This window comes from Odocoileus virginianus, chromosome 28 (assembly GCF_023699985.2).
Source record: "Odocoileus virginianus isolate 20LAN1187 ecotype Illinois chromosome 28, Ovbor_1.2, whole genome shotgun sequence".
Lineage (NCBI taxonomy): Eukaryota > Metazoa > Chordata > Mammalia > Artiodactyla > Cervidae > Odocoileus > Odocoileus virginianus.
Genome location: NC_069701.1, coordinates 14153942 through 14167950, shown reverse-complemented (window position 1 = coordinate 14167950; position 14009 = coordinate 14153942). Strand labels below are relative to the sequence as shown.

The 14009-nt window shown below is 45.4% G+C and overlaps 1 long non-coding RNA gene and 1 other non-coding gene across 2 annotated transcripts in view; one reads left to right on the top strand and one right to left on the bottom strand.

Moving 5' to 3' along the window:
- Window positions 1-14009, bottom strand: part of LOC139031729 (uncharacterized) — a 2010631-nt gene that overhangs the window by 247594 nt on the left and 1749028 nt on the right. The gene's annotated exons all lie outside the window — the stretch shown is intronic.
- On the top strand, window positions 5834-5906 carry TRNAC-GCA (transfer RNA cysteine (anticodon GCA)). Its single transcript has one exon. It is a non-coding gene; the product is annotated as a tRNA-Cys (tRNA).

The window sequence follows — 14009 nt, the reverse complement described above, 5'->3', positions numbered from 1 at the left end:
GTGTCACATCTAAGCTCTCTCCTCTGTTGGCCGTAATAAGACTTTGCTACTTATCCTGAGAGCAACAGGGCTCTGATGGAAACTGTAAGGATGGGAAGATGGAGGGTGGAGGAAACAAGTAAGATTTGCATTTCGAAACATTCACTCTGGTGGAAAGCAGAGTAAGTGTGGGGAGACAAATGAAGACAGTCCTGCTGTGTGCGATCATTTCACAAATCCTCACAATGTTGTAAGGTCATTTTTATGATTCCACTTTTATGAAGGAGGAGCCCACACTTCACAGGCATTCATTCACTTCACTAGGTGCTAGAGAAGAGCTTCCCTGATGGTTCAGATGGTAAAGAATCTGCCTGTAAGGCAGGAGATCCAGGTTTGATCCCTGGGCTGGGAAGATCCCCTGCAGAAGGAAATAGCAACCCACTCCAGTTTTCTTGCCTGGAGAATTCCAGGGACAGAGGAGCCTGGCAGGCTACAGTCCATAGTGTCTCAAAGGGTCAAACATGACTGGCTAACACATACAATTAGGTGCTAGAACTGGTCCTGGCCGCTGGACAGTGGGATGTTGGAGATGGAGAGACCCAGGTTCAAATCCTGCCTTAAAGTTGCAGGTTCTCTGTCCTCATTAGCTCACATGTGAAAAAGTAGCCTCCGCTCAGCAGAAAGGGACAGAGGCAGTCCCAAGTCTTTTGTGTGGTACAACCCCACACATTTGCATACATGTGCATCCACGCCAATAAGGAGGTCCATTTTTAATAAAAACATATAAAACAGAGGTGGCTTTGGAGTGAATCTATTCACCTCTGCGCGTGAGCAGGATGGTGCGGGGCAGCCCCCTCCCACGGCTGCTGTGAATGAACTCAACTCGCTTCCCCAGCACCCCTGTCTGTGCTCCTCTCCTGGAAGTTCAGCCTCTGTGCCCTTATGCAAGCTGAACCCTCTGCCTTTTCAGGCCCTTGCAAGCCCTCTCCATCGCCACATACCTGCCATCAAGCCATCAAGCCGGCAAATATCTCTCCTGTCTTTTGTCAGCATCTCAGTATCCTCATTGCCCCAGAAATGCTTTGGAACCTGTCTTCAGCTCCAGCCACCGAGTGAAGCCTGCCTTCCTCCGCCCAGCTCAGACCTTCTCTCTGCACACCTTCCTGGGTGAGCTCTCCTCCACGTGGTCTCCGAGCTCCTTGAAAGCAGGGGCTTTCCTCTCTGGATCTCTACCCCGGCCAGTGTTTAAGAAAAAAAGAAAAGTAAAGATGAATGCAAGGGGGGCCAGGCAGAGAGAAAGAAGAGGGAGAAGGAGGAAGGTTCTTAAAGTGGAGCTTATGAGATCAGATTGACCTGACACCACACCAGGTCCTACAGCAAAAACTGAATCAGATGTGAGCCAGTCCTGACTGCGGTGAAGAAGAACCAAAGAACCGAGTTACTGTTGCGTGATGACCAGGTCATTCTGTCTGGGGAGGAGGGAAGAAATATTCATGTGATAGAGATGCATCTGCTTTGCTCAGGGAGGGAAGGAAAAGCAAGTCGTTCCTGGTGGCAGCCTGACACATCTCATCCTTTCCTGCGGAAACGACACTGTCGTTGAGGAGCACCTGCCCATGGCCAAGAAGGCCTGGGCGGGAAGGGCTGTGGGTCCTGCACTCGTCAGAATTTCATCCTTGGTTTGGGGTCTCAATGACTGGCTAGGGCTAGGGTTGGCTCAGAAAGGATGGATTTGGAAGGTTCTGAGACACCATTTAGTTACAAGTACCCATTGTGTACAAGATCACTGAAAGCCAGAGAGCTGAAATGCTCAAGGTCATGCTACCCAGGGTAAGAGGTGAGGATTTATCCTCTCTACCCCCACATGCTTTTCTCTGCAACATAGAAGGGACACAAGCTCCTTCTTCATGCATTTCTGAGATATTTTACACTAAGAAACCTACAACTATTTAATCAATGCTAGTTGAAAACAGATAATCAACAAGGACCTGCTGTATAGCACAGGGAACCCTCTACTCGATACTCCATAATGACCTATGTGGGAAAAGAAGCCGACAAAGAATAGATATGTGTATATGTATAAGTAAATCACTTTGCTATATACATGAAACTAACGCAACACTGTAAATCAAATATACTTCAGTGTAAAATTTTAAAAATGCAAGAACACATGTTGATTTTATGGCTCTTTGTGGGGTATGGGATTTCAGAGGCAGCTTGGTACAAAAGCAAGTCATACAAGCTTTGGAGTCATACAGACTTTGAGTTATAGTCCTGGCTTTGCTGCTGTCCCTGGGTGACTGTGAGCAACTTACTAGAGCCTTGATGTCCTATAAGAGCTCTATCTCCTCCCCCAAAGGGAGGTTATCAGATTGAACCTCCCTTGGGATTGATCAAATTGAAGAGACTTCTAAGGGACAAAGCAAGACTTGGAGTCTCCAGGGTTGGGGTCTAGAGCAGGGAATGCTCCCAGGAGAGAACACAGGAGAAGCCAGCTGGTAAGAAACCTGCCAATGAGTGAATAGCAACCCCTTGAGTGTCTTACCATGAAGACACCTGAACCTACCATCAAGAGCCTGAACCAGTCCGACAAGAGCCAATTCCATCTGAGCAGGCGAGGTCCACCTGCTATGGAGGAGACAGCGAAGTCAGGTGTCTAGAAGGGGTGCCTAGGTACTTATTCAGAGCAGCTGGATTAGCAAGATTTGAGGCACATCTAGACAATCAACAGAATGTTGTATGCAAATAATTTGCTAAGAATAAATTTTAGATTAAAAAGGACATAGAATTTAGTATGGTACAATTTTACCTTTCACATAGGTCTAAAGAATTATAACTTTATGTTGTTAAAATATATATGATCATCTGATTTTCTTGATTCCTTTTTTCTTTTAAAGCATGTAACCAGATGACTTTATTTATTTTTGGGGGGATAGTGATTTCTTTTAGTTATTTTCATTTTTTTCCTGCCATTTCTATTTCTCTTTTATGTTCAGCATTTCAAATATGGCTTGTATTTAAAGATTTTAAATTACCAAGACTATAACTGTGGATTTTTTGGCTTGAAGTTAATATTATACAATGAAATGTATAAAGTGTTGTCAATGTAATTATTGACACTATAATATACTTACAAATAAAGCATGGTGTTGGTCATAAAAGTAACAAATTTTAGTGGATATGAATGTATTTCCACAAACTCAAGTCTATAGAAAAATGTCACATCACTTAATCTTTTTAATCAAATTAAACCAGCTTTGAATATTATTTTAAGTACAACTTTGATCTTTCAAAGCTGATAGAACATCCAATCTCAGTAAATACTAGACTTTGTTGTCCTCTGTGCTTGCAAAGTTCCCAGCAACCTTCTGCAGAGGACAGCCTTTGAGAAGAGCCCTCAGGAGTTCAGGCCAACCAGCCACGCTTAAGAAAGGCAGTTGCCTAGGGCTCATAACATTTCGGATTTAAGCAAATCCACTTATTCTGTATTGTGTTGGGCACCTGGGTCTTTGCTAAGGCTGGAAGACGTGGTAGTGTCATTCCAGGTGCCTTGTCTCCTAGTCTTGGCAAAGGTTCTGCTGCCTTCAGTGTGGGCTGTTCCCATAGAAAGGGTTTCTGCAGTTACCCAGACTTGCAGACTGAGACCTCTCTGACCTTCCTCCATAGCCTTCCAGAATCTGCTCTTGTCTCTGCATAATTCTGTCTCTGCCTCTCCCTCTCCTTTTACTCCAGTGACAACTCTGAAAGGCCTTTGACTCTTTCTGTGTCTTTAACAATGAGTGTAATCACCTTAAAGAATTGACTTTTATAAAAGCCAGGAACAACAATTTCCTCTGGGGCTAGGGAACAAAAAAGCTTGGGCTCCTCTTTAGAATGGGGACAGGAGCAGAGTAAGACAATCTCTCTAAAGCCCCATTCTTTCCATCCATTTTCCATTCAGAGGGAACAAAGAACAATTAATATCTCAGTAAATTATCTTGACACAATGAAGCACCAACAGTTAGAATGGTTTAATTATTTTTAACTTGTGGTAAAATATACACAACATAAATTTGACCATCTTATCTATTTTCAAGTGTACAGTTCAGTACAGCTAAGTCTATTTATGGTGCTGTCCAATCCATCTCCAGAACTCTTTCCCCTTGCAAAATGGAAACTCCCTATCCATTAAGCAGCTCCTCATTTTCCCCTTCCCCAGGCTCTGGCTGGGTACCATTCCACTTTCCAGTTCTATAACTATGACTACTCTAAGTATCTCATATAAATGGAATCACAGTATTTTTGTGTATTGTGTGTGAATGGTTTATTTTATCTGGCATGATATCTTTAAGGATCACTCATGTGGTAGCATGTGTCAGAATTTCTGTCACTTTTAAGCTGAATAATATTCCATTTACTTCCCTGGTGGCTCAGATAGTAAAGAATCTTCCTGCAATGCAGGAGACCTGGGTTTTATCCTTGGGCTGGGAAGATCCCCTGGAGGAGGGCATGGCAACCCACTCTAGTATTCTTGCCTGGAGAATCCCATGGACAGAGGAGCCTGGCGGGCCACAGTCCATAGGGTCGCAAAGAATCGGACACAACTGAGGGACTGGCACACCCAATGTTCACTATTACATTGTAGGCATACACTACATTTTCCTTGTCCATTCATCCATCAGTGGGCACTTGCGTTGCTTCCACCTTTTGGTTGTTACAAATAATGCTGTGAACATGGGTGTGCTGAATGATATAATTTTAACACTTAAAGGAGAGTCAATTGAGGGGCGTTTTTTATCATAACTCAATTTTGGACACTGGCTGGTATGAGTTCAGGTCCTCTGTGAAGCCCTGTGGGTGTGGATTACAGGCACATAACAGGACAAGTGGTGGAGAGTATCCGTCACCTTCCAGGCCTGGGGGTGTAGACCAGATCACCCACCTCCCAGGAGTGCTGTGAAGTCAAGGGAAGTGAGTGAAAAAAGCACCAGGCACATAGTGGGTGCAGCATACACTTGAAGTCCCCTTCCCTTCCCTTGAACTTGCCTCGCTCTGAGGGTGGGTGGCTGGGGCGTACGCAGGACCTAGGGACGCTAACAGCACATCGAGTATTCTGAAAGTGATTAGACTTCAGATTCTGCCTTCTGCATAGTCAAAACATTTAAAATACCATTAAACCTCTGCGTTCCCAGCTCTGTGGGTTCCTGAAACCTACAGCTCACAAAATTTCTGTGTCTGCAGGGGTTCATGGTATACTCCAGGCTCGGCTCAGCGCTGCGCCTGTTTCCACGAAGCGATTATACGGACAAGTACAGCGTGGCTCGCCTCTTATTTTCAGATGACAATTTTGTGTGATATTTATCTCTCCCCTTGATTATGTACTTTTGTTCCCTGTGATCATTTTTCATGGGGATGGAGGGAATCTGTTAAGAGTTCTGTAATCTAGTTTATTTAGAGTTTTGATTTTTAGATTTTTTTTTTCCCTACAGGCACTGAGTGTAGCAGAAAAGAAAAAGCTCCCATGCAGCAAGGGGCAAAGAGGAGAGAAGAGAAAGAAAGGGCATTTGTGAGTAGCTGCCACTGCTGGAGCACATCCTGTGTTCTAGATACTGGGCTGGGTACTTTTCCTCCATGGTCTCTTAATCTGTCAGGTTAAATGACGTGACCAAGTATTAGATAACACTTAGGGAGTGCTCCTGCCAGGACTGAAACTCAGTCCTGACAAGTCCCGAGTCTGGGTTTAGGTCAGAGCACAAGGTTTATGCAGCCACCAAAAGTCAGATCCTATCCTGAACCAGAAATAATGAGGTGGGAACTCTGGTGCCTGGAGTTTGCATTTCACGTAAGACTCTGCTTCTTGCTTTATCTCCAGGGCTTCCCGGTGGCTCAGATGGTAAAGCATCTGCCTGCAAAGCAGGAGACCTGGGTTCAATTCCTAGGTTGGGAAGATCCCTTGGAGAAGAGAATGGCAACCCACTCCAGTATTCCTGCCTGGAGAAGTCCATGGACAGAGGAGCCTGGCTGTCTACAGTCCATGGGGTCACAAAGAGTCAGATATGACTGAGTGGTTAACATTTCCACTTTCCACTTTTATCTCCCGGCAGAAATGACTTCCTATGTGCTGAGTAAAGTGTGCTGAGAACTTAAAGGATGCAGTCACATCATTTACACTCATTGGAAAACTTTATATGGACCTGGAGAATTTAGGGCATTCTAGGAGCAGAGAATTACTTGTCTGATCAAAAACACAGAATGGGATGTTTGAGACTAAAGGTACGAAGGTGGTTCTCATAAAAACTACAGTAAGGACTGACTTACTCTTAGCACGGGCTTTGCTGTATCTGAAAGCAATATTCATGTAAGCCTCTGTGCTCAGGGAAGATGCCACAACTACCCTGAAAGAGGTCCAGAGCCAGGCTCTGGCTGGCTGTTCACCACTGTGCCAGGTTCCATGACCGACAGGGAGCAGGAATTCCGGGCTGAGTAAAGACAAGATAGGGAAGGAAGGGGGCTGTCTCCACTGGGTGTCTTCAAAGAGCTCCTGTTTGGCACTCCAGGTCCACCATCATGTCTAAAACTCCAGCGGCTTGCCTCTGTTTATGGGATGATGTTCTCCTTTCCGAGCCTGGTGTGGGGGCTGCTTTCATGAGTGAGAATCATCCTAGGCTCTCCTCCCGGCCCCAGGGGGGTGATGAGCCTCTTCCAAACCTCCAAGCTTGGCCACAGCAGCCTTCCTTTCCCTGCACCCCCTTCTCTCCTTCTGCACTGGGGGCACTCTTAGTTCATCTCTTAAGAGTCACTTGACATTCTCTTCTTTCGTAACTGCTTTCCGCTCTCCATTGGGCTAGGCTGGCTGTTCCCTCCTGACTTTGTGAAGGTTCTTAGAATGTGCTAACGTAACCATCTGTGTCCAAGCTTCCGGGCTCCGCTGACAGGATGCACTTCCTGAGCTTAGGAAGAATTTCTGGCATGAATGAATGAATGGGTGAGGGAGCAGGGGAGAGAACAAGTGACTTCTCTGTCCCCACACTCGGATGCAAGGTCTGCACAGAGGACAAGTGAGTGTAAGAGGGGAGAAATGAAGAAGAGAGTTAACAGTAGGACAAGGATTGGTTCCCTGCTCTGACCTGTGACCACTGGTGGATGTGGAAGTGACAAGCATAGGGTACTTTTCTGAGACAGATGCTGAGAACATGACGGAGAATGTAGTGAGTGACAGATGGTACTCAAATTGCTGCTCATGGGAAAAAAAAAAAATCAATTGACCTGAAAAAAAAAATCTCAAAAGAGGATTAAAATCTTAAGACAGTGTGTGCTTATACAATTCTGTTATTGAGGCTTTTAACAGGTACCTGGTAGAAACCTCTGGTTTATGTTTCCCCTCCATTTTCCATTTCATGTACAAAAACATTCTATCCAAAGCAGTGTCCCCTGTCCAGTGTCATCCATTAGGCCAGCCACCTCCCTCCCTTTAGCTGCACAGATAAATCACAGTCCTGCCTAAAGTGGTAAATAGCACATTTCAGTACAAGCAGCCTACTCTCAGCCTGCCAGAGTAGAAAAGGACACTCTGGCATTTGCAAAGGTCTGAGTGCAAATTCAAACTATACCCCTTAACCAGTCAAGGGATCTTGGACAAATCTACTCCATGCCTTCTTATCTATTATTGATTTGCTATCTATAAACTGGGAAGACGATCCCTGGCCAGGAATACCACTGTTGGGAGCACTGAATGGCTTTTAGTAGCTGATCTCTAGGTGAGGGCTGGGAGACAACAGAAATGCAGTCTGGAGGACCAGGACTTGAGTGTCAGTCTTCAAATTTTGGAAAGCTCTCATAACTATTTTAGAAGGTTTCCATATTTCTCGTTCGTTCTTTCAAACAGACTTACAATGCAAGTCCCTGGTGTTGGATTGTAAAGAATGAGTACCGTCTCAGGATTAGAACCTGCCCGTTGTTAATGCTCTAGGCATCTTGCAGTCCTCTGTCTTCCCTTTTCATTTGCTTCCTTGACTTTCACTCACTCACTCATTCATTCATTTATGCAATCATTGAGTATCTCACTTGAATATTTATGTGTTCTCTCCTTCATTTACTAAACATGTGATGAATACCTCCTCCAGGGCAGGCCCTGTGATCTGTACATGAGGTACAGACCCAGTCCTAGTCTTCAGAGTTCATGCTCCACGGTACAACAAGACGCATGTGCACATATGTACACATAATTATCAGCATGGTGGTGGGTGCTACCACAGATGCAGGAACAGGCAATTGTGGTGACACGGATGGGTGTGTGATTAAACACCACCTGGGAGAAACAAGACATGCTTCAAGGAGTTAAGCTGCAGTTTCATCTTCAGTGAATATCAGGCCCCTGAGAAGCACTCTCTGCTTTGTACTGTTCCTTAGTCATGCAATTATAAGGCAGGGCATTTGGCATCCGTAGCCCAGGGGGATGATTGGAATAGAAAATTATATGGCCTTTGTCACAGTGGGCTGGGTGCTGGAAAGCTGACAGATTAATTTGCAAAAGGATTTCAAAGCCTTCAAAGGATAGAGGGGACATGACCCCGTTTCAGAAATTAAAAGGAGAAAAATCTTGGCCAAGATTTGCTAGGGAGAATTCACCAGGAAAGTAGGGGAGTATGACTGGTGAAGCCGGCTGGCCCAGGGCCCAGGGCCCAGGGGTATAGGAGAATCCTGGGCCCAGCACTGCCCAGGGCTGAGGCCAGAGCTCCTCAGGCCTGGCACCCTGACTCAGGGTCTTAGTTGTAAAAGCAATAGGTGAGCGTCAACACGTGGGCGATGGGACCTGTAACCCGCAGTTCATACAGGCGAGCCCCACCATACTAACGGGGTCAGCACATTGTACCAGTCAGGGTCTTATCAGAAAATGGAGAACGTTCCAAGTCTTAATGCAGAGATTGGTTATACAGATGATGGAGTTCTAAGAAGACATGCAGAGCACCGTGGGGCAACCTAGAGATGAGCAACTGTGGAGAGAATAAGAGAAGGGTGAGCAGGAGGTGTCATCTGATGGAGAAGCCTGTGGCAGAGAGAAAGGTGGAGAAGCTCTCTGGCTACTTCCTTTCTAGCACTTTCCATAGGCTGAAGCCATTTAGAAGGCAGCAGGCACAGAGACCTGGAAATTCCCACCTGCTATAATCAGCCCTTCCAGCCTGCTGTTCAGAGCAGAGCAGAGGAAAAGGTGAGAACAGGGCAGAAGGCAAACAGAATAAACCTGGCTTGCAAGGGCACCCTTGGGGGCCAAGCTCAGGCTGTGCAGAACACATCTTCCACAGCATCACCATGTGGCAGCAAGAAGTTACGGCAGAAGGGGACCCATCAGACTCTGGTCCTCTCTCTTGGTGTTGGCACACACCAGGGTTCTTGGACAATCCACAAGGGAGATGTGGAATATCAGGAAAGAACTCAAGGGATAATATCAGACTTCTCGTCAAGAAGGCACACCAGTACTTGTTCAGTTAACTGATAAATTGTAAATGAACATAATTGAGACCCAAGTTGGGAAGGAGATCACAGATTAAATGATGATATAGTAATAATGGTACCTACTAATATTGAGTTCTTACTATGTACCAAGCCCTATGTTAAACACTTTAAATAGATAATTCATACTCACTACAGCCCTGTGACGGTATATATTATTACCTTATTTTACATATGAAGAAGCTGATGTTTAGTGACTTGTGAAAGATCACAGAAGTAGTAAATTGCAAAGATAGATTTCAACCTCTGTTCCCTTAGGATCGGAAAGATATGCTTTTAGTCACTGTGATACATGGCTGCAAAGGGACAAAACTGTGTCCTTCACATCCCAGTTAGGGTGCATCCTGTCTCCATTCCACTAGGAGGGCTGGAGCCAGGTGCCAAGCAGTGGAGAAAACACCTCCCACCACTAATGCGGTGTGACGTCCCAGAAATCAGTATCAGTATCAGTATCAGCAAGATATATCTGTGCGGTGTGCAGCAGAAGTTGCCTTCCGAGCTCTGTAATTGGATCATCTGGCTCTGGTACTGCTCTCCCCCCGTCGAGGAGAGAAGTTTGGTCCCAAGGAATGCAGCAAGGGAAATGGGCTGAAACCAACCAGAAGAGAACTGGAGATGATTATCCTGCAAAATATGTCCAACTTCTGAGATGGTATAATATGAGCATCCCCGAGGGACGGTGCAGAAGAGAAGCCCCATTGCCTTTAGCTCCTCTGAGTAAGCGCTCTGTAAACAAAGTATCTGTGTGATGGTTATGACAGTGCCTCCCGTCAGCTAAGGATTAGTGAGGGCTCTTGGGAGCTGGGAACCAGGGGCCACCGCAGAAACAGATGGAGATGGTCCCTGGTAATAACCACCCTCTGTGCAACTCCAGGAAGTTCTCGCACACATTTTATTTTTTGAGCCTCTCGATGGTCCTGCAAAAGAGGCAGGACCACTATGATTGTCCCTGTTTTCTAAATAAGGGAATGGAAGCTCAGAAAACATAGGGTAGTCACTGAAAATCAAATGGACTATCAGTCAATAAGCTGGGTTTTTTGCCCTAAGTCTTGGGATACAGTTTTAGATCTTATTTATTGTTGTTGCTGTTAAGTAGCTAAGTCATGCCCGACTCTTTTGCAACCCCATGGACTGTAGCCTGTCAGGCTTCTCTGTACATGGCATTTCCCAGGCAAGTGTACTGGACTGGGTTACTGTTTCCTTCTCCAGGGGATCTTCCCTACTTAGGGATCAACCCATCTTTACTGCTGAACCACCAGGGAAGCACCTTAGACCTTATTACCTCGCATTAAATTGAAGAGATATAGGTGCACTTTATTGTCTTGTTCATACTATCTGAGTCTTGGGGAGCTGAAATGACAGGCCTTCAAACAATTCCTCTAAACCAATTACACATTCTAAACAGAAAGCAAGGTTGCTGTGCCAGCAATGTCTGATTTAGCTTCAAATAACAAGATTATTCCAGGGAAATGCCTGTCTCTCATAAGGCAGACCCATGAGACTCCAGAAAGAGAGCCGTAGGCTGTCGCAAAGAGGCTTGAGTTTCATTCACCAAGAGCATCCACTGATGGGATCCAGGTAATCCCAGCCTCAAAACATCACTTGTAAAAGGAGTGTGGACTCCTCTGAGACTATAACCTTTGTACTCCTTTCAGGCCTCAATGGACCATTTTATGGTCCAAAGTCCTGTGAAAAGGGTTTCAGAGGAGGCTACAAGCTCATGAGGAGGGACTTGCCAGCTGGGGAAAGTCAGAGAAAACTTCATGGAAGAGGAACTGTTGCTTCATCTGGGGTGTGGGCAATGTGTAGGGGAGCAACAGGGATCATGGGCATGACTTAGTCCAGCATTGCCATTTTTAGGATCTTAGTCACTTCAACTCAGCAAATGTTTATCAGACAGGTACTCATCAACTATTTCAAGAAACTGAGTCCCAGGGAAGTCAAGACATTTCCACAATCAACCAGTGAGCTCATGGCAGAGCTGGATTTACAAGACATGTCTTGTGACCCTCAGGGGAACACACTGCCTGGCCCATCCCCCAGCACCTCTCCACCCTTTTCTCTTGGAGCAGAGTGGCACTGAGGGCCTTAATCACCTTAGTTTCTTTGCTGTTACTGCTCGTGGTGAAAACGCCTGACACTGAAATCTGTCCTGTGCAGGTGGAATGGTGACTAATGATCTACATTATCATCACTGAGACTTTACCTAAAAATTAGCTGATTGAATTTGTCAGATCTCACTACGTGTTCCAGAGCCACGGTGAAACCACAGTTCCATTTGATATGAATGAATCCTGAGACAGCTATTTAACCTCAGGCAAGGCTAGCCTATCGCATCTTGGTGCTGCGCTGGGATGGGACCTTCCGTTTGGAATCCAGAGCGAAGATCTGCTGAGTCGCCATCAATGCTTTCAATGGGGAGCACTTATTATACACTGCGTGTTGCCTGTCCTCTTGCATATGTCACCACCTAGAATGCTAGTGACTAAATGAGAACCGATACATTTGTTTTACATGTGAGGGAGCTGGAGCGTGGAGATATTGTTAAGTCACTCGTCTACGGTCTAGCAGCTAGTTAGGCACAAGTAGTAGAATTTATATCAGGTTTGCGCAATTCCAAATCTCATGTTCTTTTCCCTGCATTGGGCTTCCAGAAAGAGACTGCTTTGAAAGAAAAGAGACTTAGAAAAGCAGGATCTTAGATGTGGAAGGAACTTGATGTCATAACAATACAGAGGGTTGTCATGGTGCCTTGTGAGTCGTCAGTTACAGAGATTGTCAGAGAAATAGGAACAGGTGGAGATGAGCAGGAGTAGGCCTGGGACCAGGGTACCAGTCAGGCCCAGGACTAGGCTCTGGTGTCCTGTGTCAACCAACATGACTGGGGACAGTCTATGCAATCACTGTCATCCAAGTCACCATGAGATACAACTTTGCACCCCTTTAAATCATACAAATCAAGTCTTTTACTATTACACGAATAGGTGAAGAGGTTGAAGATCAATAGGATCTCTCATACTTTGCTGGCAGGAATATAAATTGGCCTGTAACCACTTTGGAAAATAATTTGGCAATTCTTTGCTGCATTGAATATTCACAATTCCAGACCTATTCACAGGTCTGCACAATTCACTCCCAGACCTATCCAAGAGAAACACTTACATGTGCATAATAGAAGACATGTTCAACATGTTCACAGCACTACTGTTCATAGTAGCAAAAGCTGGACACGGAGCAAATGCCATCCTTAGGTGAAAGGACAGATTATGTTATATTCATAGTGTGAAATATTATACGCGTCAAAGCAGATCACTTATGGTTATACACAACAATGTTGTATTTTAGCAATATAATATTACATAAGACAGTAATCCCAAGGCTTTCCTTGTGGTCCAGCAGTTAGGAATCCATCTGCCAATGCAGGAACATGGGTTCGATCCCTGTTCTGGGCAGATTCCACCTGTCACATGGCAACTAAGCCTGTGCGCCACAGCGACTGAGCCAGCGCCCTAGAGCCACAACTACTGAGCCCACAGCCTCAGCTGCTGATGCCCATGCGCCTCGGGCCTGTGCCCCACCCCTGCAGAAGCCACCACAATGAGAAGCCCGTGCTCCATAGCACAGAGTCACCCCCGCTCGCCGCAATGAGAGGAAGCCTCTGCGCATCAGCGAAGACCCAGAACAGCCAAAAATAAACAAATAATTTTTTTAAAAAGCAAGTAATCCCAAAAGATGATACATTTTATGACAACCTTTTTAAAATATAAATAAAACCAAGTAAAAAAATACTTCATATAAAGTAAAATGTGGGACTGATAAATACAAGTTTCAGGGTAGCTGAGGACCATATAGGTCCGTGTAGGTTTTATCCACCATGGAAGAATGCTGTCGTGATGGTTGCAATGATGGTCTTAAGGCATCCATGTTTTCCTATATGCACACCTTTGAGTCTTCCTCTCCCATACTGCCTATAGGCTTGGCAAACTCCATCCCAGTGGGATACTAGCAAACATGATGGAGTGTGATTTGGAATAAGCTTGCACATTAAGCTTGCCCTCTCTTGCTGATTTTGGAACCACCACCACCACTGCCATGTGAATACATAACTAGCCTGGGAGAGAAACAAGGTCCAGCCAGTCCCATCGCCCCAGCTGACAGCCAGTACTGACCGACAGCAAGCAGCAGCCCCGAGATGACTGTGAGTGAGGCTGTCTTAGACCATCCAACTAAACTGTCCCAGATCACAGGGACCAACCACCAGGTGAGCATAGGGGAATGGCTAACCACAGAATCATCTATTATGAACTAATGAAGCATTGCCATTGTAAGCCACTGAGTTTCGGGGTACTCTATTCGATGGCAAAATCCATCCAAATTAGTTTTTATGTAGAAGGGCGATTTAGTTGATAATAAAGAGATAGTGAAAGTCACTCAGTCGTGTCCGACTCTTTGAGACCCCAAGGACTATACAGTCCTTGGAATTCTCCAGGTCAGAACACTGGAGTGGGTAGCCGTTCCTTTCTCCAGGGGATCTTCCCAAC